This window comes from Mauremys reevesii, linkage group 12 (assembly GCF_016161935.1).
Source record: "Mauremys reevesii isolate NIE-2019 linkage group 12, ASM1616193v1, whole genome shotgun sequence".
Taxonomy (NCBI): Eukaryota; Metazoa; Chordata; order Testudines; family Geoemydidae; genus Mauremys; species Mauremys reevesii.
The window spans coordinates 44,807,190-44,831,151 of NC_052634.1; the positions used below are offsets into that span (position 1 = coordinate 44,807,190).

At 56.8% G+C, this 23,962-nt stretch overlaps 8 non-coding genes and 1 pseudogene across 8 annotated transcripts; 7 read left to right on the plus strand and 2 right to left on the minus strand.

Moving 5' to 3' along the window:
* LOC120375436 overlaps positions 1-23,962 on the minus strand; it is a 648,226-nt pseudogene that overhangs the window by 426,067 nt on the left and 198,197 nt on the right.
* TRNAQ-UUG lies at positions 479-550 on the minus strand. Its single transcript has one exon. It is a non-coding gene; the product is annotated as a tRNA-Gln (tRNA).
* Positions 8,568-8,639, plus strand: TRNAD-GUC. The gene has a single exon. It is a non-coding gene; the product is annotated as a tRNA-Asp (tRNA).
* TRNAD-GUC lies at positions 11,030-11,101 on the plus strand. The gene has a single exon. It is a non-coding gene; the product is annotated as a tRNA-Asp (tRNA).
* Positions 12,264-12,335, plus strand: TRNAD-GUC. Its single transcript has one exon. It is a non-coding gene; the product is annotated as a tRNA-Asp (tRNA).
* Positions 13,497-13,568, plus strand: TRNAD-GUC. The gene has a single exon. It is a non-coding gene; the product is annotated as a tRNA-Asp (tRNA).
* Positions 14,729-14,800, plus strand: TRNAD-GUC. The gene has a single exon. It is a non-coding gene; the product is annotated as a tRNA-Asp (tRNA).
* Positions 15,963-16,034, plus strand: TRNAD-GUC. Its single transcript has one exon. It is a non-coding gene; the product is annotated as a tRNA-Asp (tRNA).
* On the plus strand, positions 18,430-18,501 carry TRNAD-GUC. The gene has a single exon. It is a non-coding gene; the product is annotated as a tRNA-Asp (tRNA).

The following is a 23,962-nucleotide window of genomic DNA, read 5'->3' on the forward strand; positions in this document are numbered from 1 at the left end:
TCTTGCCCTGCCCTCAGTTGCTCTGTGGCTTTTAAGCCTTCCCTTGGAGCTGTCAGCACCAGCCGCCTCTGCTCTAGGTGCCCAGAGGAGGAGAGGTGTGTTGGGCTACAGCCTGGGACTCTTCCTCCCTCCTGCCTAGCCCTGACTATGAAGCCTGGCCCTGGCCCTCCTTCCTTTAAATGCCATGTGGGCAAGAGGAAGAGTGTGGCAGCTGCAGGGACCGAAGTTGTGGGCATCAGGTGAAGCAGCGAGAAGCAACCATATGATCAATCCACAGGAATCTCTAGCCAGACTGTTAAGTTCTAGGACCCCAACCTATAGCTGCCAGCCCATTGAACCAGCCAGACCAAAGACCTATCTCCAGTGGGCATCAGTCACCCTGGGTGAGGGGAAAAAAACTCACTCTAATTCACCCTGAGAGAAGGTAGCCAAACACATTGAGCTCCAGGGCTTTGCAGCAAAGCAACATATCTCTACAGGGTCCCACTGAGATTTGAACTCAGATTCCAGGATTCAAAGTCCTAAGTGCTGCCCATTACACCATGGGACCTGCTGCTGTTTTGTTTTCTAGACCCCTGTGACTCTCAGCTGGCTGGTTTGCTCTCTGCATTTATTGCTTCCCACCAGCGGCTTCCTCTCGCAGGACTCTCTCTCCTCCTCCAGCGACTATAGTCCTGCACTACCGGATCCATGGGTCCTACCCTGAGACCCCACATCCCCCTGCTTTGTCTCCATTCCCTGCAGGCTGCAAAAATGTCAGGGGAAGCTGCTCCTCCCTTCACTTGATGCTCCCGCTCATATCGGCCAGCTGCAGCCTCATCTCCTGGATCTCGGGCAGCTGTCGCTTGGTCCGGTCGTACAGTCACACGCTGACTGGCTCCCCTGCCTGGATGCTCTTGTGGAAATCCCACAGGCGACGCTGCAGGACTTGGAACCACTGGTTTCTTAAATGTTGTAGTGTTTGCCCGACTGCCGGAACAAAGCCACCAACTCCTCCCTCACCGACTCCCACCAATCCCCCTGGTAACCACAGAACCCTCTGATGCTTTCCCGTTCTGCCAACACCGTCAGGCCTCGCCCCCTGCTCCTTTATCTTGCAAGCTCTGGATGTTCAGCTTCCAATATCCTCTGCCCTGGGTCAGGGAATTGCCCACATTGAGCACACGGTGAGAGCTGCGTGATCCGAACTGTCCATTGGCACCACCCTGCACTGGGCTGTCGACGTGCTCTCCTTCACGAAAATCCGGTCAGTGCGACTCCTGGCCTGTCCCCGCAGAAAGGTGTATCCCCTCTGCGGCTGGTGTGAGCTCGGGTCAGAGGAATAGGAGGCTATTGCCCACCCTCCCCTGGTTCCACTGTGGAGAAACACGTCCTCTAAGCCGACCTCACTACAGACCTGCGCCAGGTAGTGCTCATCATAGAAGAGTTTCCTCTGACGGTCGGGAAAACAGGACCAGCAGTCCTCAGGCCGGTGCAACAATTGAAATCTCCCCCCAACACCAAACACCGTGCGGTCTAGAAGAAGGGAGCCAGTTCCTTCATAGAACTTTCCTTTCATGCCTTAACTGGGGACCATACACACTAATATAGCCGTAACCAGTGCCATGGGGCACAAAGCCACCAGTAATGCCCTCCCTGGTCGGAGCTCCAGCCCCTTCTGTACTTCCACCGCTAATGTGAAGAACAAGACTCCAACCCCATCATTCTTCCCTGGCCTGGAGGACCAGAGAGATGGGCCCTTCCCCCAATCACCCTCTGCCCATCAAACTACCCTAGACTTGTTAATGTGCATTTCCTGAACACCCACCATGGCCAAGTCCAGCTGCTCCAAGACACTGAACATCAAGTGCCTCCTCCTGGGCCCCCAACTCCCTTCCACAGGGCCACTTTCACACATGCCCCTTCCCTGGCACTGCCCTCCCTCAGCTGCACAGAAGAGTTTTCATCCTCTATACCTGCCTGTCACTGCCCAGCACCCCCTCTAGCACTCTCTTCCTGCCATATTGGGTCCACCAGTAACTCACTTAGGAGAGACAGCTCCTGTCCCTCATTGTTAAATGTCAGGCCAGCCAACTAGGGACAGATGCCCACAGTATCTTTTCCTACTGCAGAGCCCAAGCTCAGGGACTCACCTTGGGTGCAGGGACCACTGTGCTCCCAGAAAACAAGCCACCCCTGCACAAAGAGGGATGAAAGGGCCTGCCAAAGCCTGGGATTGAAGCAGGGACCTTTAGATCTTCAGTCTAACGCTCTCCTGACTGAGCTACTTTGGCAGCTGCGTGGTAATTTTTTGGCCTGTTGCTTCTCTGCCCGGGATGTTTTTGCAGCAGTTGCACACAAAAAGGACGTCATTGTGAGCGGCCCATGAAGATAAGACCCACTTTTGCCTGCCTTGCTCAGCTTGACTTGCTGCCTCACCCTGTTCCTGCCCTAGTGCCCGGGCTGACCTGGTGGTGGAAGGGGACTGGGGGCCAGTGGTGCGGGGAGGAAGTTGAGCTGGACCCTGAGCTAGACTAGACCCTGGCAGTGAGAGTCTGGCCACCACTTGCCGCCCCACCCTGTTGTCCTGGCGTCCCCCACTGGGTGTCATTTCGGGAGGGAAGTGGGGCTTCTGCCTCCCCTCCCCGATTTTCACATCGCAGAGGAGTGCGAACAGGAAAACGAACGGCTGCTCCACACCCCCACCGGAGGAACCCGGCGCCCTTAGCTGCTCCCCCTGCTCCCCCCCCCCCCGAGCTGTGCTACTGAGTGGAAGCGTCCTGTGCCCATAACACAGAGGTCAATTAATCAAAACCCTCTTCTGCCAGCACCAGGCCTCCTGCTTCTTACACTGGGCTTGCAAGCGAGGGGGCGGCTGGCACAGCGCCAAGAGTCTAACCTGTGAGGCAGGAGGTGGCTGACGCCTGCAGCCTGCTGGGGAGCTCCCAGAAGTTATTAAGGGACAGAGACTCCTCAATGCCCTTAGTAACAAGGGTTTGGGGTCACCGAGGCCAGTAAGGGGGTCACTATGTCGGCCCTATAACCCTGGGTGTCAGGTCACTGTGCAGCTTTGATCTAGAGCTCGGATCCCAAGAACTGACCAGCAGCCCACAGCCTCCCCCTGGGTCTGCCCCACCTGGTTACTCCTTACAGGCCGACCTCACCCCCCTTCCAGCCCCGGATTCACCCCCTAATCATCCTACTGCCACTCAGAGCCACAGCCGTGGAGGTGCTGAAGGAAGCAGGGGTGACTCTAGGGTGGGGTTCTTCTCTAAAGATGGCTGGCAGAAAGGTGGTGCTCAGCTCTGTCAGGGACCTGCCCAGTTGCCTCGCTGCCGGGGGGATGCAGACATTTCTGTAAGGCCATTAAATGGGTATTTGGCTTCTGAGTGAATGTGAGGAATGTGCAATCCTGAGAGGGAATTTCCATCCCTCCTTTTGCTGCTCTTCAGTGGCCTAATGGATAAGGCATTGGCTTCCTAAGCTAGAGATTGTGGGTTCAAGTCCCATCTGGGGTGGAAAAACTCCTTTCTTCTTGTATATTGCAACAAAGCCTTGGTGTTATTTTCCCCAAGGAAGCTGGGAGACATTTGAACCCAAAGTACTGGATCTTCAGAGCAATCCCCCAGAAACAGCATCTTCCACTTGACAAATGCTTTCTAGACCCATCAGTAGCAAACACTTAATACTAGTGTTTGTCTGAGAATAGAAGGAAGGGGAGTGTTTACTCCGACACCTCAGTGAGTGAAACAGACAGAAAGAGCAAGGCTGTCCTGAAAGAGAATGGATCTGTCTGGAGACAAAGCAGAACCTGAGAATGAGCAACAGTGTGAAAAGAAGAACTTCAAATGTGTGTTAGGTGTTACATAGGTTGGTCTGACAAATTTCAAGAAAATACCAATGCTCATAGACTGATGCGGACACTGGCTGCTACTGATCTTTTACTGAGAGTTCATTGAGAAATATTTTCCTTAACCAGGTTATGGAATATTGGGTGGGCTATGAAGGCACCATTCCTCCTGCTTTCGCCCTTGGAGACAACATGGCTACATGGCATGCGGCCAGTGCTCACCTTCCAGTCAACTGCTAGAGAAGACAACACAGACAGGGATGGCAGCAGGGCAGACTGGAGCTCCGCGGAGATGGTGGGACCAGTCTCATCAACGGGGAGGTGGCCACCCCAGCATGCACAAGGCGGAGCCAGCAAGTGTGGTGTGTGCTTCACTGTGCCCCTACTCACTGCACATGGTGGAGGGGGGGCAGTTACTGAGTTCGGTTGGTCTGGCAAATTTAGGGCTTGGCTACACTTGCAGAGGTAGAGCGCTGGGAGTTAAACCACAGCAGGGAAACCGCTGCCGTGTGTTCACACTGACAGCTGCAAGCGCACATTAGCAGCTCTGGCAATGCCACAGAGAGCAGTGCATTGTGGTAACTATCCCAGTGTGCAAGTGGCTGCAACGTGCTTTTCAAATGGAGGACGGGGGTGGAGTGTGACAGGGAGTGTGTTGTGTGTACGTGGGGGGAGAGACAGTGTGTTTGGGGGGCTGAGAGTGTGTCAGCATGCTGTCTTGTGTGTTCGGACAGCAGCCACCCCCACCCCCAAACACACACACAGCAGCAGCATACCACACGAATGGTTGCTTTGTCCCGGAGCAGATAAGCAGCCGGCTGTCAGAAACGGAGCTTTGAAAGGTGATATCCGCATGCCTGCAGCCGATTTCAAAACAGTGACCAGAGTGGGCACTTGACTTCATGGGATTATGGGATGTTTCCTGAAGGCAATCACAGTGCAGTAATGCAACATGTCATCCACCCTGACACCCGGGCATTTCAGCAGGGCTCAGCGAGCTTTATGCTTCTCATGGAGGTGGATTACCAGGAGTGCTCCAGCTGCAGAGCCCAGGTGCTCCATGTGCCTTGCCAGTGTGGACACCTCAGGAGTTAGGGCACCCGGGGCTGCTTTAATGAGCTCTAACTTGCAAGTGTAGCCAAGCCCCTAGACCAGGGGTAGGCAATCTATGGCACGCGTGCCGAAGGTGGCATGTGAGCTGATTTTCAGTGGCACTCACACTGCCCAGGTCCTGGCCACCAGTCTGGGGGGGTTCTGCATTTTACTTTAATTTTAAATTAAGCTTCTTAAACATTTTAAAAACCTTATTTACTTTACATACAACAATAGTTTAGTTATATATTAGAGACTTATAGAAAGAGACCTTCTAAAAATGTTAAAATGTATGACTGGCACGCGAAACCTTAAATAGAGTGAATAAATGAAGACTCGCCACACCACTTCTGAAAGGTTGCCGACTCCTGCCCTAGACTATGTCACTCGTGCTATTGTAATAAATACAATAGACGTGCAATGGTCAGAAATCGCACCAGCATAGAAATATATTGAAGGGAAACCCTAAGGAAATTAAGAGTTTAAGTTAGCCTTCACACGTTCTGTGTCCCACAAGTTTGGCACTTGCCTCTGTGCTTTTCCTCTTGCCCACCTGGCACTTGAAGGAAGGAGGGCCAGGGCCAGGCTTCATAGTCAGGGCTGGGCAGGAGGGGAGAAGAGAGCGGGAGCAGCTGCAGAGAAGCTGTGAGTGCAGAGTGCAAACCTGCCAGCTGAGAGTCACAGGTGTCTAGAGACTGTGACACCGTCTGGTCCCATGGCGTAAAGTTCAGCTGTCAGAACACTGACTAGTGCGAGCTGAGCTCAGATCTCAGGGGGACTCTGGGACCTGTTGCTTCAAAGTTGGAGTTTCAAGGCTTTGTCTTGCTCTTTCAAATGATGCGAGAGCCGGTCTTTTGCCTGCTGGCTGTTGTGACTTGCGCACCAGAGGGGATGCTGGATCCAGCAGGCTGGCCTTGCCTGAAGCCCTACAGGGAGGGATAGGAGCTGGGTTTACTCGGAGTCCTGCAGCTGAGCTGCAGCCAGGCCTAGGAGACAGCCCTCTTGGTTGACCTACTGGCCCAAAGTCAAGTTGGCCACGTTGGTCTTTCCCCAGGAATGCCGAAGGGCGGGCCTGAGGGGGAGGGGGTGCAACGTTACACCCTCCTCCTGAATTTACTGCCAGAGGCTTGGACACTGTCCATGGTGGAGGTGGGACGCCTAAAATCCCTGCTTGTCTCTGGTCACACCCCCTTTCAGTACCTTTAAATGTATGATGTCCTACATGGGTGTTCTAGCAAGGTATGGGGTGCCTGGTCCCCAGCTGCCTGAAAACAGGTCGGGGTGTAGTATTGCTAACAGAGTGCAGACAGCAATATCTGTTAACGTGTAGGTGTCTTGTCATTTAGCCACCAATGTGCCTTGGTTTCCCCTCCCACACAGCAGCGTAGGCCTGTTCTGCTTTTGCTGCTGTGCGCCAGCCCTGAACGCCCCCAAACCCAGGTTCCAGCCCTGAAGGGAGCAGGACTTTCAGTACAAAGGTAAAATTGCACAACCACGAAGGGACTCGACCCCTCGATCTCCTGATCCGAAGTCAGATGCCTTATCCATTAGGCCACGTTGTCACAGGAACAAAACCTTTCCAAGCACTTATTTGGAAAAGGCAGACACTGTGTTTCTCAGGTCCTCTACTGAATGGGGCCGAGACTCTCTGGGCACAAGAAGTCGAGCTCCCAGCGAGATGTGAGACAATTCTCTTGAGCCAGGTGCAGGACTTTGGCAGGGAGGCTCAGGCATGAGGGACTGGGGTGCAGCGGACAGACCAGCTATCTAGGTGCTTAGATTTGGTCTCACTGAGGAGGAGGAGGAATCCTGCTGACAGGCAGTGGCTGTGGAGAAAAAGTGGGATGTTCAGGCTGCTCAGGTCTCCTTCTTCCAGCTCCTCATCTGGCTGAGCTGCTCCACCGGCCTGGACAAATCCTCTGCATGCACAGGAAATAGCCCAAGAGCCATTGCTGCCCAAACCTGTGCTGGGGGGTGAGCGTCTGTCTTCCCTGTCCCATCCGCACTAGAGCAGATCACTAGATTGAGAGAGACAGTCAACAACGATTAAGGCTAAGATTATATAAAGGGGGTCCCAGAATTTGTGACTTTCAGAGATCTCAGTGACATTTTCCACCTCAGCCCTGGGGCAGGAAGACTGAAGCTGTCGACCAGTGGGGGCCTCACAGCTATCAGCCACCAGTGGCGGAAGGGGCTCCCACAGGCCCATGCCACCACGGATGGACCCCACAGCTCCCAGCTACTGTGAGCAGCGGGATGCCCCCAGAGCTCCCAGCTGCTGTGAGTGGATCCCAGAGCTCCCAGCCACCGCATGGGACAGGGGGACCCTGGAGCTCCCAGTGGAGTGACCAGGTTATACAGTCCGGTCAGCGGTGCTGCGGGGCTCAGGCAGGCTGGTCCCTACGTGTCCTAGGGCACCGCGCTGTGCCCTGGAAGTGGGCAGTAGGTCCCCCCTGCTGCACCGCTGACCAGGAGCCGCCGGAGGTAAGTCTGCACCCCAACCCCTGCCCCAGCCTGAACCCCCAAACCCAGAGCCCCCTCTTGCACCCAGAGCCCTCACCCCTCTGCACTTCAACCTCCTGCCCCAGCCCAGAGCTTCCTCCCACACCTGGAACCCATCATCCCTGCCCCCACCCCAGAGCCATCACCCCGTCCTGGACCCCAACCCCCTGCCTCAACCCACAGCCCCCTCCTGCACTCTGAATCCCTCGGCCCCACCCTGCAGCCTGGAGCCCCCTCCTCCACCCCCAACCCCTCATCTCCCCACAGCTCTCACAGGCAGACCCTGGAGCTCCCAGCAGCCATGGGTGGCCGGGGAGCCCCCACAGCCCCACCCCACTGCGTATGGACCCTGCAGCTCCTACGAGTGGACCCCAGAGCTCCCAGCCGCTGCGGATGGACCCAGGATTTCCCAACAGGTACTGATGGCGGGAGGACCCCGCAGCCCACGTCATTGCTCACAGACCCTGCAGCGCCGCAGCCTCGGGAGCTCCCGGCCGCCCCAGGCAGGAGAGGAGCCCCCGGCGCTCAGACACCGGAGGCAGAGCCGGGAGCTCCCAGTCACCGGGGTGAGGAGAAGCCGCAGCCCCCGGCCTGTGCAGGTGGCCCCGCAGCTCCCAGCCGCGCGGCGGGCGGACGCCAGAGCCCCGCTGCCATCGGGACCCCGCGGCCGCCCGGGCAGGACCCGTCACCGCGACCGGCAGGAAACAGCCGCGAGCGCCTCGGGCCCTGTGACCCCCCCCCGGTGCTGCGGCTTCTCGCCAGGCGGGAGGCGGCGCAGCTGCTGCGGTCTCGGTCCCTCCGCCCGGCAGCGAGACCCACCCCGCGCGGCCTCGCGCCGCTTCTCGTGGGCGGCGCTGAGCTCTGAGCGCACAAGGCCCTGGCAGCTCCGCTGCTGAGGTGCTGCTGAGCTGGTAGGGGAGGGCAAGGTCCCAGGCGGGTGTTGTGTGAGGAGCTGTGTAGGCCTGGAAAGGCGTCCTGCTGGGCAAGAGCAGGTGAGGAGGGCCAGGGCTGTTGCTGCGGCCAAAGCCTTTGGGAAGCACAAGAGGGCCAGGGGTGTTGTTGCCTGCTGGGGCCCATGCGACGGTGTAGGTGTACGCTGACCATAGCTGGTTTGTGGGAGCTGGGGCTGCTCATTATGCCCCTTTCCTCGTTAGTATAGTGGTGAGTATCCCCGCCTGTCACGCGGGAGACCGGGGTTCGATTCCCCGACGGGGAGGGTGACCCCTTTTGAAGGGGGGACAAAGAAATCCCTGGCCTGCCCGCCACATGCCTTGCATTCTCTTTCGACGGCCACTTCCCTTCGCACCCCGCACTGATGACTTTCACCTCCAGAGAGACAGTTACCTCGCAAGGACACGCTCGCCCTAGCCAAAGCCTCCCCCGGGGCCTGCACGTGGGGGCACGTTTCAGAGCGGCAAAGGGAAATAGGCTGGCCAGGGCTATGAGGACAATGGCCCAGACAAACGGGGAGGGACTTGGTCCAGGGGTGGAGGAAGACAGAAAAAGGGACAGGCATGGGATTGGCTTCCTCTCTTTTTTCCTTTGCTCAGCATTTGACCTGTGACTGTAATGGGGAGACTTGAGAAAGACCTGTGGCCGCCGGCGAGATAGGTGGCCGCCCCGAGAGCGCAGAGCTGAGCATTTTCCGCTGGGCTGCTAGCCTGCACCTCCAGCACCTGGCCGTGATCGTATAGTGGTTAGTACTCTGCGCCGTGGCCGCAGCAACCTCGGTTCAAATCCGGGTCACGGCATTGCTTTTTGGTGGGGAGGGGCTATCCTGCAGCACGCCTCGTGGCTCAGTCTGATGGCGTCCGTTTGCAAAGAGAGCCATCAGCCGGTCCTCAGTTTCTGCTTGGTAAACGCAAGTCAGTGGGGTCCATCGGTCAGAAAAAGAGTACCAGGACTTCTTGCTGGGCGCCAGGGTCCAAAAGCAGCGCATTCCCTCCTGGAAAGGGCTGTGTTTCGAATGTCCGTCCAGTGAGCGTTGAAGGGAAGGATCTGCGTGCCAGGGATGCTGCGTCCCTTCAGAGGCGCTTGAGAAGCCAAAGGGGCCGTGGGTGAGTTTGTGATGAGGTGAGTGTGAAGTGTGGAAGGGGGAGGGTGGCAAGAGGAGGTTTTGAGAGGAAAAAAGGTGCTGCTGAGCTGGTAGGGGAGGGCAAGGTCCCAGGCGGGTGTTGTGTGAGGAGCTGTGTAGGCCCGAAAAGGCGTCCTGCTGGGCAAGGGCAGGTGAGGAGGGCCAGGCTGTTGCTGCGGCCAAAGCCTTTGGGAAGCACAAGAGGGCCAGGGGTGTTGTTGCCTGCTGGGGCCCATGCGACGGTGTAGGTGTACGCTGACCATAGCTGGTCTGTGGGAGCTGGGGCCGCTCATCATGCCCCTTTCCTCGTTAGTATAGTGGTGAGTATCCCCGCCTGTCACGCGGGAGACCGGGGTTTGATTCCCCGAAGGGGAGGGTGACCCCTTTTGAAGGGGGGACAAAGAAACCCCTGGCCTGCCCGCCACATGCCTTGCATTCTCTTTCGACGGCCACTTCCCTTCGCACCCCGCACTGATGACTTTCACCTCCAGAGAGACAGTTACCTCGCACGGACACGCTCGCCCTAGCCAAAGCCTCCCGGGGCCTGCACGTGGGGCACGTTTCAGAGCGGCAAAGGAAATAGGCTGGCCAGGGCCATGAGGACAATGGCCCAGACAAACGGGGAGGCACTTGGTCCAGGGGTGGAGGAAGACAGAAAAAGGGACAGGCATGGGATTGGCTTCCTCTCTTTTTTCCTTTGCTCAGCATTTGACCTGTGACTGTAATGGGGAGACTTGAGAAAGACCTGTGGCCGCCGGCGAGGTAGGTGGCCGCCCCGAGAGCGCAGAGCTGAGCATTTTCCGCTGGGCTGCTAGCCTGCACCTCTAGCGCCTGGCTGTGATCGTATAGTGGTTAGTACTCTGCGCCGTGGTCGCAGCAACCTCGGTTCGAATCTGGGTCACGGCATTGCTTTTTGGTGGGGAGGGGCTATCCTGCAGCACGCCTCGTGGCTCAGTCTGATGGCGTCCGTTTGCAAAGAGAGCCATCAGCCGGTCCTCAGTTTCTGCTTGGTAAAGGCAAGTCAGTGGGGTCCATCGGTCAGAAAAAGAGTACCAGGACTTCTTGCTGGGCACCAGGGTCCAAAAGCAGCGCATTCCCTCCTGGAAAGGGCTGTGTTTCGAATGTCCATCCAGTGAGCGTTGAAGGGAAGGATCGGCGTGCCAGGGAAGCTGCGTCCCTTCAGAGGCGCTTGAGAAGCCAAAGGGGCCGTGGGTGAGTTTGTGATGAGGTGAGTGTGAAGTGTGGAAGGGGGAGGATGGCAAGAGGAGGTTTTGAGAGGAAGAAAGGCGCTGCTGAGCTGGTAGGGGAGGGCAAGGTCCCAGGCGGGTGTTGTGTGAGGAGCTGTGTAGGCCCGAAAAGGCGTCCTGCTGGGCAAGGGCAGGTGAGGAGGGCCAGGCTGTTCCTGCGGCCAAAGCCTTTGGGAAGCACAAGAGGGCCAGGGGTGTTGTTGCCTGCTGGGGCCCATGCGACGGTGTAGGTGTACGCTGACCATAGCTGGTCTGTGGGAGCTGGGGTCACTCATCATGCCCCTTTCCTCGTTAGTATAGTGGTGAGTATCCCCGCCTGTCACGCGGGAGACCGGGGTTTGATTCCCCGACGGGGAGGGTGACCCCTTTTGAAGGGGGGACAAAGACATCCCTGGCCTGCCCGCCACATGCCTTGCATTCTCTTTCGACGGCCACTTCCCTTCGCACCCCGCACTGATGACTTTCACCTCCAGAGAGACAGTTACCTCGCAAGGACACGCTCGCCCTAGCCAAAGCCTCCCCCGGGGCCTGCACGTGGGGGCACGTTTCAGAGCGGCAAAGGGAAATAGGCTGGCCAGGGCCATGAGGACAATGGCCCAGACAAACGGGGAGGGACTTGGTCCAGGGGTGGAGGAAGACAGAAAAAGGGACAGGCATGGGATTGGCTTCCTCTCTTTTTTCCTTTGCTCAGCATTTGACCTGTGACTGTAATGGGGAGACTTGAGAAAGACCTGTGGCCGCCGGCGAGGTAGGTGGCCGCCCTGAGAGCGCAGAGCTGAGCATTTTCCGCTGGGCTGCTAGCCTGCACCTCCAGCGCCTGGCCGTGATCGTATAGTGGTTAGTACTCTGCGCCGTGGCCGCAGCAACCTCGCTTCGAATCCGGGTCACGGCATTGCTTTTTGGTGGGGAGGGGCTATCCTGCAGCACGCCTCGTGGCTCAGTCTGATGGCGTCCGTTTGCAAAGAGAGCCATCAGCCGGTGCTCAGTTTCTGCTTGGTAAAGGCAAGTCAGTGGGGTCCATCGGTCAGAAAAAGAGTACCAGGACTTCTTGCTGGGCGCCAGGGTCCAAAAGCAGCGCATTCCGTCCTGGAAAGGGCTGTGTTTCGAATGTCCGTCCAGTGAGCGTTGAAGGGAAGGATCTGCGTTCCTGGGAAGCTGCGTCCCTCCAGAGGCGCTTGAGAAGCCAAAGGGGCCGTGGGTGAGTTTGTGATGAGGTGAGTGTGAAGTGTGGAAGGGGGAGGGTGGCAAGAGGAGGTTTTGAGAGGAAAAAAGGTGCTGCTGAGCTGGTAGGGGAGGGCAAGGTCCCAGGCGGGTGTTGTGTGAGGAGCTGTGTAGGCCCGAAAAGGCGTCCTGCTGGGCAAGGGCAAGGGGGGAAGACGAGGGCTGTTGCTGCGGCCAAAGCCTTTGGGAAGCAGAATTGGGCCAGGGGTGTTGTTGCCTGCTGGGGCCCATGAGACGGAGTAGGTGTACGCTGACCATAGCTGGTCTGTGGGAGCTGGGGCCGCTCATCGTGCCCCTTTCCTCGTTAGTAGAGTGGTGAATATCCCCGCCTGTCACGCGGGAGACCAGGGTTCGATTCCCCGACGGGGAGGGTGACCCCTTTTGAAGGCGGGACAAAGAAATCCCTGGCCTGCCCGCCACATGCCTTGCATTCTCTTTCGACGGCCACTTCCCTTCGCACCCCGCACTGATGACTTTCACCTCCAGAGAGACAGTTACCTCGCAAGGACACGCTCGCCCTAGCCAAAGCCTCCCCCGGGGCCTGCACGTGGGGGCACGTTTCAGAGCGGCAAAGGGAAATAGGCTGGCCAGGGCCATGAGGACAATGGCCCAGACAAACGGGGAGGCACTTGGTCCAGGGGTGGAGGAAGACAGAAAAAGGGACAGGCATGGGATTGGCTTCCTCTCTTTTTTCCTTTGCTCAGCATTTGACCTGTGACTGTAATGGGGAGACTTGAGAAAGACCTGTGGCCGCCGGCGAGGTAGGTGGCCGCCCCGAGAGCGCAGAGCTGAGCATTTTCCGTTGGGCTGCTAGCTTGCACCTCTAGCGCCTGGCCGTGATCGTATAGTGGTTAGTACTCTGCGCCGTGGCCGCAGCAACCTCGGTTTGAATCCGGGTCACGGCATTGCTTTTTGGTGGGGAGGGGCTATCCTGCAGCACGCCTCGTGGCTCAGTCTGATGGCGTCCGTTTGCAAAGAGAGCCATCAGCCGGTCCTCAGTTTCTGCTTGGTAAAGGCAAGTCAGTGGGGTCCATCGGTCAGAAAAAGAGTCCCAGGACTTCTTGCTGGGCGCCAGGGTCCAAAAGCAGCGCATTCCCTCCTGGAAAGGGCTGTGTTTCGAATGTCCGTCCAGTGAGCGTTGAAGGGAAGGATCTGCGTGCCAGGGAAGCTGTGTCCCTTCAGAGGCGCTTGAGAAGCCAAAGGGGCCGTGGGTGAGTTTGTGATGAGGTGAGTGTGAAGTGTGGAAGGGGGAGGGTGGCAAGAGGAGGTTTTGAGAGGAAAAAAGGTGATGCTGAGCTGGTAGTGGAGGGCAAGGTCCCAGGCGGGTGTTGTGTGAGGAGCTGTGTAGGCCAGAAAAGGCGTCCTGCTGGGCAAGGGCAGGTGAGGAGGGCCAGGCTGTTGCTGCGGCCAAAGCCTTTGGGAAGCACAAGAGGGCCAGGGGTGTTGTTGCCTGCTGGGGCCCATGCGACGGTGTAGGTGTACGCTGACCATAGCTGGTCTGTGGGAGCTGGGGCCGCTCATCGTGCCCCTTTCCTCGTTAGTATAGTGGTGAGTATCCCCGCCTGTCACGCGGGAGACCGGGGTTCGATTCCCCGACGGGGAGGGTGACCCCTTTTGAAGGGGGGACAAAGAAATCCCTGGCCTGCCCGCCACATGCCTTGCATTCTCTTTCGACGGCCACTTCCCTTCGCACCCCGCACTGATGACTTTCACCTCCAGAGAGACAGTTACCTCGCAAGGACACGCTCGCCCTAGCCAAAGCCTCCCCGGGGCCTGCACGTGGGGCACGTTTCAGAGCGGCAAAGGGAAATAGGCTGGCCAGGGCCATGAGGACAATGGCCCAGACAAACGGGGAGGGACTTGGTCCAGGGGTGGAGGAAGACAGAAAAAGGGACAGGCATGGGATTGGATTCCTCTCTTTTTTCCTTTGCTCAGCATTTGACCTGTGACTGTAATGGGGAGACTTGAGAAAGACCTGTGGCCGCCGGCGAGGTAGGTGGCCGCCCCGAGAGCGCAGAGCTGAGCATTTTCCGTTGGGCTGCTAGCCTGCACCTCCAGCGCCTGGCCGTGATCGTATAGTGGTTAGTACTCTGCGCCGTGGCCGCAGCAACCTCGGTTCGAATCCGGGTCACGGCATTGCTTTTTGGTGGGGAGGGGCTATCCTGCAGCACGCCTCGTGGCTCAGTCTGATGGCGTCCGTTTGCAAAGAGAGCCATCAGCCGGTGCTCAGTTTCTGCTTGGTAAAGGCAAGTCAGTGGGGTCCATCGGTCAGAAAAAGAGTACCAGGACTTCTTGCTGGGCGCCAGGGTCCAAAAGCAGCGCATTCCGTCCTGGAAAGGGCTGTGTTTCGAATGTCCGTCCAGTGAGCGTTGAAGGGAAGGATCTGCGTGCCTGGGAAGCTGCGTCCCTCCAGAGGCGCTTGAGAAGCCAAAGGGGCCGTGGGTGAGTTTGTGATGAGGTGAGTGTGAAGTGTGGAAGGGGGAGGGTGGCAAGAGGAGGTTTTGAGAGGAAAAAAGGTGCTGCTGAGCTGGTAGGGGAGGGCAAGGTCCCAGGCGGGTGTTGTGTGAGGAGCTGTGTAGGCCCGAAAAGGCGTCCTGCTGGGCAAGGGCAGGTGAGGAGGGCCAGGGCTGTTGCTGCGGCCAAAGCCTTTGGGAAGCAGAATTGGGCCAGGGGTGTTGTTGCCTGCTGGGGCCCATGCGACGGAGTAGGTGTACGCTGACCATAGCTGGTCTGTGGGAGCTGGGGCCACTCATCGTGCCCCTTTCCTCGTTAGTAGAGTGGTGAATATCCCCGCCTGTCACGCGGGAGACCAGGGTTCGATTCCCCGACGGGGAGGGTGACCCCTTTTGAAGGGGGGACAAAGAAATCCCTGGCCTGCCCGCCACATGCCTTGCATTCTCTTTCGACGGCCACTTCCCTTCGCACCCCGCACTGATGACTTTCACCTCCAGAGAGACAGTTACCTCGCAAGGACACGCTCGCCCTAGCCAAAGCCTCCCCCGGGGCCTGCACGTGGGGGCACGTTTCAGAGCGGCAAAGGGAAATAGGCTGGCCAGGGCCATGAGGACAATGGCCCAGACAAACGGGGAGGCACTTGGTCCAGGGGTGGAGGAAGACAGAAAAAGGGACAGGCATGGGATTGGCTTCCTCTCTTTTTTCCTTTGCTCAGCATTTGACCTGTGACTGTAATGGGGAGACTTGAGAAAGACCTGTGGCCGCCGGCGAGGTAGGTGGCCGCCCCGAGAGCGCAGAGCTGAGCATTTTCCGTTGGGCTGCTAGCCTGCACCTCTAGCGCCTGGCCGTGATCGTATAGTGGTTAGTACTCTGCGCCGTGGCCGCAGCAACCTCGCTTCGAATCCGGGTCACGGCATTGCTTTTTGGTGGGGAGGGGCTATCCTGCAGCACGCCTCGTGGCTCAGTCTGATGGCGTCCGTTTGCAAAGAGAGCCATCAGCCGGTCCTCAGTTTCTGCTTGGTAAAGGCAAGTCAGTGGGGTCCATCGGTCAGAAAAACTGTCCCAGGACTTCTTGCTGGGCGCCAGGGTCCAAAAGCAGCGCATTCCCTCCTGGAAAGGGCTGTGTTTCGAATGTCCGTCCAGTGAGCGTTGAAGGGAAGGATCTGCGTGCCTGGGAAGCTGCGTCCCTCCAGAGGCGCTTGAGAAGCCAAAGGGGCCGTGGGTGAGTTTGTGATGAGGTGAGTGTGAAGTGTGGAAGGGGGAGGGTGGCAAGAGGAGGTTTTGAGAGGAAAAAAGGTGCTGCTGAGCTGGTAGGGGAGGGCAAGGTCCCAGGCGGGTGTTGTGTGAGGAGCTGTGTAGGCCCGAAAAGGCGTCCTGCTGGGCAAGGGCAGGTGAGGAGGGCCAGGGCTGTTGCTGCGGCCAAAGCCTTTGGGAAGCACAAGAGGGCCAGGGGTGTTTTTGCCTGCTGGGGCCCATGTGACGGTGTAGGTGTACGCTGACCATAGCTGGTCTGTGGGAGCTGGGGCCGCTCATCATGCCCCTTTCCTCGTTAGTATAGTGGTGAGTATCCCTGCCTGTCATGCGGGAGACCGGGGTTCGATTCCCCGACGGGGAGGGTGACCCCTTTTGAAGGGGGGACCAAGAAATCCCTGGCCTGCCGGCCACATGCCTTGCATTCTCTTTCGACGGCCACTTCCCTTCGCACCCCGCACTGATGACTTTCACCTCCAGAGAGATAGTTACCTCGCAAGGACACGCTCGCCCTAGCCAAAGCCTCCCCCGGGACCTGCACGTGGGGGCACGTTTCAGAGCGGCAAAGGGAAATAGGCTGGCCAGGGCCATGAGGACAATGGCCCAGACAAACGGGGAGGCACTTGGTCCAGGGGTGGAGGAAGACAGAAAAAGGGACAGGCATGGGATTGGCTTCCTCTCTTTTTTCCTTTGCTCAGCATTTGACCTGTGACTGTAATGGGGAGACTTGAGAAAGACCTGTGGCCGCCGGCGAGGTAGGTGGCCGCCCCGAGAGCGCAGAGCTGAGCATTTTCCGCTGGGTTGCTAGCCTGCACCTCTAGCGCCTGGCCGTGATCGTATAGTGGTTAGTACTCTGCGCCGTGGCCGCAGCAACCTCGGTTCGAATCCAGGTCATGGCATTGCTTTTTGGTGGGGAGGGGCTATCCTGCAGCACGCCTCGTGGCTCAGTCTGATGGCGTCCGTTTGCAAAGAGAGCCATCAGCCGGTCCTCAGTTTCTGCTTGGTAATGGCAAGTCAGTGGGGTCCATCGGTCAGAAAAAGATTACCAGGACTTCTTGCTGGGCGCCAGGGTCTAAAAGCAGCGCTTTCCCTCCTGGAAAGGGCTGTGTTTCGAATGTCCGTCCAGTGAGCGTTGAAGGGAAGGATCTGCGTGCCTGGGAAGCTGCGTCCCTTCAGAGGCGCTTGAGAAGCCAAAGGGGCCGTGGGTGAGTTTGTGATGAGGTGAGTGTGAAGTGTGGAAGGGGGAGGGTGGCAAGAGGAGGTTTTGAGAGGAAAAAAGGTGCTGCTGAGCTGGTAGGGGAGGGCAAGGTCCCAGGCGGGTGTTGTGTGAGGAGCTGTGTAGGCCCGAAAAGGCGTCCTGCTGGGCAAGGGCAGGTGAGGAGGGCCAGGGCTGTTGCTGCGACCAAAGCCTTTGGGAAGCACAAGAGGGCCAGGGGTGTTGTTGCCTGCTGGGGCCCATGCGACGGTGTAGGTGTCGCTGACCATAGCGGGTCTGTGGGAGCTAGGGTCACTCATCATGCCCCTTTCCTCGTTAGTATAGTGGTGAGTATCCCTGCCTGTCACGCGGAAGACCGGGGTTCGATTCCCTGACGGGGAGAGTGACCCCTTTTGAAGGGGGGACAAAGAAATCCCTGGCCTGTCCGCCACATGCCTTGCATTCTCTTTCGACGGCCACTTCCCTTCGCACCCCGCACTGATGACTTTCACCTCCAGAGAGACAGTTACCTCGCAAGGACACGCTCGCCCTAGCCAAAGCCTCCCCCGGGGCCTGCACGTGGGGGCACGTTTCAGAGCGGCAAAGGGAAATAGGCTGGCCAGGGCCATGAGGACAATGGCCCAGACAAACGGGGAGGCACTTGGTCCAGGGGTGGAGGAAGACAGAAAAAGGGACAGGCATGGGATTGGCTTCCTCTCTTTTTTCCTTTGCTCAGCATTTGACCTGTGACTGTAATGGGGAGACTTGAGAAAGACCTGTGGCCGCCGGCGAGGTAGGTGGCCGCCCCGAGAGCGCAGAGCTGAGCATTTTCCACTGGGCTGCTAGCCTGCACCTCTAGCGCCTGGCCGTGATCGTATAGTGGTTAGTACTCTGCGCCGTGGCCGCAGCAACCTCGCTTCGAATCCGGGTCACGGCATTGCTTTTTGGTGGGGAGGGGCTATCCTGCAGCACGCCTCGTGGCTCACTCTGATGGCGTCCGTTTGCAAAGAGAGCCATCAGCCGGTCCTCAGTTTCTGCTTGGTAAAGGCAAGTCAGTGGGGTCCATCGGTCAGAAAAAGAGTCCCAGGACTTCTTGCTGGGCGCCAGGGTCCAAAAGCAGCGCATTCCCTCCTGGAAAGGGCTGTGTTTCGAATGTCCGTCCAGTGAGCGTTGAAGGGAAGGATCTGCGTGCCTGGGAAGCTGCGTCCCTCCAGAGGCGCTTGAGAAGCCAAAGGGGCTGTGGGTGAGTTTGTGATGAGGTGAGTGTGAAGTGTGGAAGGGGGAGGGTGGCAAGAGGAGGTTTTGAGAGGAAAAAAGGTGCTGCTGAGCTGGTAGGGGAGGGCAAGGTCCCAGGCGGGTGTTGTGTGAGGAGCTGTGTAGGCCCGAAAAGGCGTCCTGCTGGGCAAGGGCAGGTGAGGAGGGCCAGGGCTGTTGCTGCGGCCAAAGCCTTTGGGAAGCATAAGAGGGCCAGGGGTGTTGTTGCCTGCTGGGGCCCATGTGACGGTGTAGGTGTACGCTGACCATAGCTGGTCTGTGGGAGCTGGGGCCGCTCATCATGCCCCTTTCCTCGTTAGTATAGTGGTGAGTATCCCTGCCTGTCATGCGGGAGACCGGGGTTCGATTCCCCGACGGGGAGGGTGACCCCTTTTGAAGGGGGGACCAAGAAATCCCTGGCCTGCCGGCCACATGCCTTGCATTCTCTTTCGACGGCCACTTCCCTTCGCACCCCGCACTGATGACTTTCACCTCCAGAGAGATAGTTACCTCGCAAGGACACGCTCGCCCTAGCCAAAGCCTCCCCCGGGACCTGCACGTGGGGGCACGTTTCAGAGCGGCAAAGGGAAATAGGCTGGCCAGGGCCATGAGGACAATGGCCCAGACAAACGGGGAGGCACTTGGTCCAGGGGTGGAGGAAGACAGAAAAAGGGACAGGCATGGGATTGGCTTCCTCTCTTTTTTCCTTTGCTCAGCATTTGACCTGTGACTGTAATGGGGAGACTTGAGAAAGACCTGTGGCCGCCGGCGAGGTAGGTGGCCGCCTCGAGAGCGCAGAGCTGAGCATTTTCCGCTGGGTTGCTAGCCTGCACCTCTAGCGCCTGGCCGTGATCGTATAGTGGTTAGTACTCTGCGCCGTGGCCGCAGCAACCTCGGTTCGAATCCAGGTCATGGCATTGCTTTTTGGTGGGGAGGGGCTATCCTGCAGCACGCCTCGTGGCTCAGTCTGATGGCGTCCGTTTGCAAAGAGAGCCATCAGCCGGTCCTCAGTTTCTGCTTGGTAATGGCAAGTCAGTGGGGTCCATCGGTCAGAAAAAGATTACCAGGACTTCTTGCTGGGCGCCAGGGTCTAAAAGCAGCGCATTCCCTCCTGGAAAGGGCTGTGTTTCGAATGTCCGTCCAGTGAGCGTTGAAGGGAAGGATCTGCGTGCCTGGGAAGCTGCGTCCCTTCAGAGGCGCTTGAGAAGCCAAAGGGGCCGTGGGTGAGTTTGTGATGAGGTGAGTGTGAAGTGTGGAAGGGGGAGGGTGGCAAGAGGAGGTTTTGAGAGGAAAAAAGGTGCTGCTGAGCTGGTAGGGGAGGGCAAGGTCCCAGGCGGGTGTTGTGTGAGGAGCTGTGTAGGCCCGAAAAGGCGTCCTGCTGGGCAAGGGCAGGTGAGGAGGGCCAGGGCTGTTGCTGCGACCAAAGCCTTTGGGAAGCACAAGAGGGCCAGGGGTGTTGTTGCCTGCTGGGGCCCATGCGACGGTGTAGGTGTACGCTGACCATAGCTGGTCTGTGGGAGCTAGGGTCACTCATCATGCCCCTTTCCTCGTTAGTATAGTGGTGAGTATCCCTGCCTGTCACGCGGAAGACCGGGGTTCGATTCCCTGACGGGGAGAGTGACCCCTTTTGAAGGGGGGACAAAGAAATCCCTGGCCTGTCCGCCACATGCCTTGCATTCTCTTTCGACGGCCACTTCCCTTCGCACCCCGCACTGATGACTTTCACCTCCAGAGAGACAGTTACCTCGCAAGGACACGCTCGCCCTAGCCAAAGCCTCCCCCGGGGCCTGCACGTGGGGGCACGTTTCAGAGCGGCAAAGGGAAATAGGCTGGCCAGGGCCATGAGGACAATGGCCCAGAGAAACGGGGAGGCACTTGGTCCAGGGGTGGAGGAAGACAGAAAAAGGGACAGGCATGGGACTGGCTTCCTCTCTTTTTTCCTTTGCTCAGCATTTGACCTGTGACTGTAATGGGGAGACTTGAGAAAGACCTGTGGCCGCCGGCGAGGTAGGTGGCCGCCCCGAGAGCGCAGAGCTGAGTATTTTCCGCTGGGCTGCTAGCCTGCACCTCCAGTGCCTGGCCGTGATCTTATAGTGGTTAGTACTGTGTGCCGTGGCCGCAGCAACCTCGGTTCGAATCTGGGTAACGGCGTTGCTTTTTGGTGGGGAGGGGCTATCCTGCAGCACGCCTCGTGGCTCAGTCTGATGGCGTCCGTTTGCAAAGAGAGCCATCAGCCGGTCCTCAGTTTCTGCTTGGTAAAGGCAAGTCAGTGGGGTCCATCGGTCAGAAAAAGAGTCCCAGGACTTCTTGCTGGGCGCCAGGGTCCAAAAGCAGCGCATTCCCTCCTGGAAAGGGCTGTGTTTCGATCGTCCATCCAGTGAGCGTTGAAGGGAAGGATCTGCGTGCCAGGGAAGCTGCGTCCCTTCAGAGGCTCTTGAGAAGCCAAAGGGGCCGTGGGTGAGTTTGTGATGAGGTGAGTGTGAAGTGTGGAAGGGGGAGGGTGGCAAGAGGAGGTTTTGAGAGGAAAAAAGGTGCTGCTGAGCTGGTAGGGGAGGGCAAGGTCCCAGGCGGGTGTTGTGTGAGGAGCTGTGTAGGCCCGAAAAGGCATCCTGCTGGGCAAGAGCAGATGAGGAGGGCCAGGGCTGTTGCTGTGGCCAAAGCCTTTGGGAAGCACAAGAGGGCCAGGGGTGTTGTTGCCTGCTGGGGCCCATGCGACGGTGTAGGTGTACGCTGACCATAGCTGGTTTGTGGGAGCTGGGGCCGCTCATTATGCCCCTTTCCTCGTTAGTATAGTGGTGAGTATCCCCGCCTGTCACGCGGGAGACCGTGGTTCGATTCCCTGATGGGGAGGGTGAACCCTTTTGAAGGGGGGACAAAGAAATCCCTGGCCTGCCCGCCACATGCCTTGCATTCTCTTTCGACGGCCACTTCCCTTCGCACCCCGCACTGATGACTTTCACCTCCAGAGAGACAGTTACCTCGCAAGGACACGCTCGCCCTAGCCAAAGCCTCCCCCGGGGCCTGCACGTGGGGGCACGTTTCAGAGCGGCAAAGGGAAATAGGCTGGCCAGGGCCATGAGGACAATGGCCCAGACAAACGGGGAGGGACTTGGTCCAGGGGTGGAGGAAGACAGAAAAAGGGACAGGCATGGGATTGGCTTCCTCTCTTTTTTCCTTTGCTCAGCATTTGACCTGTGACTGTAATGGGGAGACTTGAGAAAGACCTGTGGCCGCCGGCGAGGTAGGTGGCCGCCCCGAGAGCGCAGAGCTGAGCATTTTCCGCTGGGCTGCTAGCCTGCACCTCCAGCACCTGGCCGTGATCGTATAGTGGTTAGTACTCTGCGCCGTGGCCGCAGCAACCTCGGTTCGAATCCGGGTCACGGCATTGCTTTTTGGTGGGGAGGGGCTATCCTGCAGCACGCCTCGTGGCTCAGTCTGATGGCGTCCGTTTGCAAAGAGAGTCATCCGTAGACTTGTTTTATATTCCACAGTCGACATGATGGCTCTGTTCAGTGACCGGTAAAGATCCCGGAGTTCCCATTCTGTGTATCTTACTAAAACTAAATTTTAGCTATTCTGTTTCCACGTTTTAAACTTTGGATTATAGGTTTTAGTACCTTTATCTCCATTGCTATTTACTATCGGTCCTTTTATAGAATGGTTTTAAATGCATAGAATAAATATTTAATAAATGGATTAAATTCTATTTTAAATTATTAGTTGATTTTTTAAACTACTGGATGTGGATGCGAATGCAGACTGGCCGCTTATAGTAAACAGGAAAGGGCAGGTAGTCGCGCCTGTACAGAAATAGCCAAACTCTTCATCAGTGAAGGTAAATGGTGGGAGTAACTATGACTATGACTCTCTCCGTGACTATCCATGCGTCTCTGGACCCTCCCAGATGTCGAGCCCGGAGACTTATGAATACCTGAGGGTTGTGGTGGATTGAGAATCTGGAGAAGTGGATAAGGGGCCGATGGGGCAATCTCTGCCAAGATCCGAGCCCCCTTCCGCACTCCCGTTAGCGCTTAGCATTATGCTGGCTGGGACCCCTCAGTGAGGAAAGCCTCTGGATGGTAAGTCCTACTGCCACCTCCTCGTGGTGAGAGTCGTTAACCATCTTGGCTAGCCAGGCGGATTGCAGAGCACAAATCCCCAGCCCCAAGAAAATCTGCTCCCCTCGTAAGGGTATTTTCCCCCTGGCAAGGGTAGCCTCCTCCAGATACAGGTTGAATCCCCCTGGTAAGGGTTATTCTCCCCCGGTAAGGGATAGCATCCCCCTCTGAAGGGTTATATCTTTTAGTTATGGATAAAAAAAAGTAATTTACATACCGGATTGGCGCTGGACCAGGTAACCCCCCCCCACTGCCGGCTTTGATGTCCCGGCTGGCAGTGTAAAATATAGTAGGGGAGTGATTCAGGTCGCTGGACCTATGGACAAAATATTTTTAGTGAGTGGATTTATCACAAGCTTGAGAGAGGTGACCTCCCTGTCGAAGACGTAATGGGAGTCGATGAAATTGAATCGCTAGGTGAGGACCAGGCTGAAAGTGATTTAGCATTTTTACCTATAGTTTTTACCAATGATGCTTTTAATACTTTAGATGTGGACAATTTTAAGCCTGGTTTTAAGGATTTAAATGCATTACCAAATAGTAGTTCATGGAAAGAGTTTTTTATTTAGAATATCCCATTGATTGTTTTAGTTTTCCCATTTTCCACAGATTTTAGCTACGTTTGGAAAGTAGGCTAAGCATATTAACGTGGTACACAAAAGTAAGGCCATTCGAGTGGTCTGTAAAAAGGGTGGTAAATCCTCTCAATTCCACAATATAGCTTGCCACTACCCCAAGTGTGTGCCCGGGGAAGTGGATACCCCAGTGATATGCCACACACAGAATCAAGGCCATAAATGGAGGTAGATCCCACATCAGGTACCTGGCAAGATAATACCAAGGACAATGCTACTAAGTGCCAAACTGTGGCATGGAAAATAGGAAAGACACAGAGGATCCGCCCAATTCTCACTACAGAAGTCAAACACAGCATCCAAGGAGACTTTAAAACCTAACAGACTGTCAGATCTTGGCCTCTCTACGAACACCGCTTATGAAGAGGAAGTTGGTGCTGAAGGCTCCAAAGCAGGGACAAACGGAATTAAAGATAACCTCAATGATCATATCAACCACAACACTTCCACTGTTGAGGTGACAGAAGGAACAGGTGTAAATGGAGTACAGGGAAAGATTCTAATACAGCTGCCTAATGATAATCCAGCATGTCCTTTCTGTGGAGATCATGTTGGCAAATCAAATGCTCCAAGCATCCACCTTAAGCGTAATCATGGTGGGAAAGATGTGGAATTCCAATGCTCCTTGTGTAAAAAAAGTGACCCAAAAGGTCCACAGTCTCACATTGCTAAATGTAAAGGGAGAACAGCAGAAGAGCAGCAGGTGACTGGGCTTGTGAAGTATGTGCCAAGCGATTTGACACCAAAATTGGTGTCTCTCAACATAAGAAAGTAACTCCTCCGGCAATACGAAATGAAGAGCGTATCAAAGCCAGTCAACCTAAACAGAACTCACAGTGCAGAAAACACAAGAGTTGTTGGACAGCTGACGAAGAGCAACTCCTCATTGACTTTTACAACATTTTAGGGCAAAAGATGCATAAGTATTGTGATCGCAGAGCACATTAAAACCAAAACTGCTAAATAAATAAATAAGTGAAAAATGGCAATTCCTGGGCCTCCATAAAAAAACCAAACTGAGGACAGCTGACCCAAGACCTGGAGCAAAAACATGCTTTATGGCCGACAAACCCAATATCATCACTGGGCT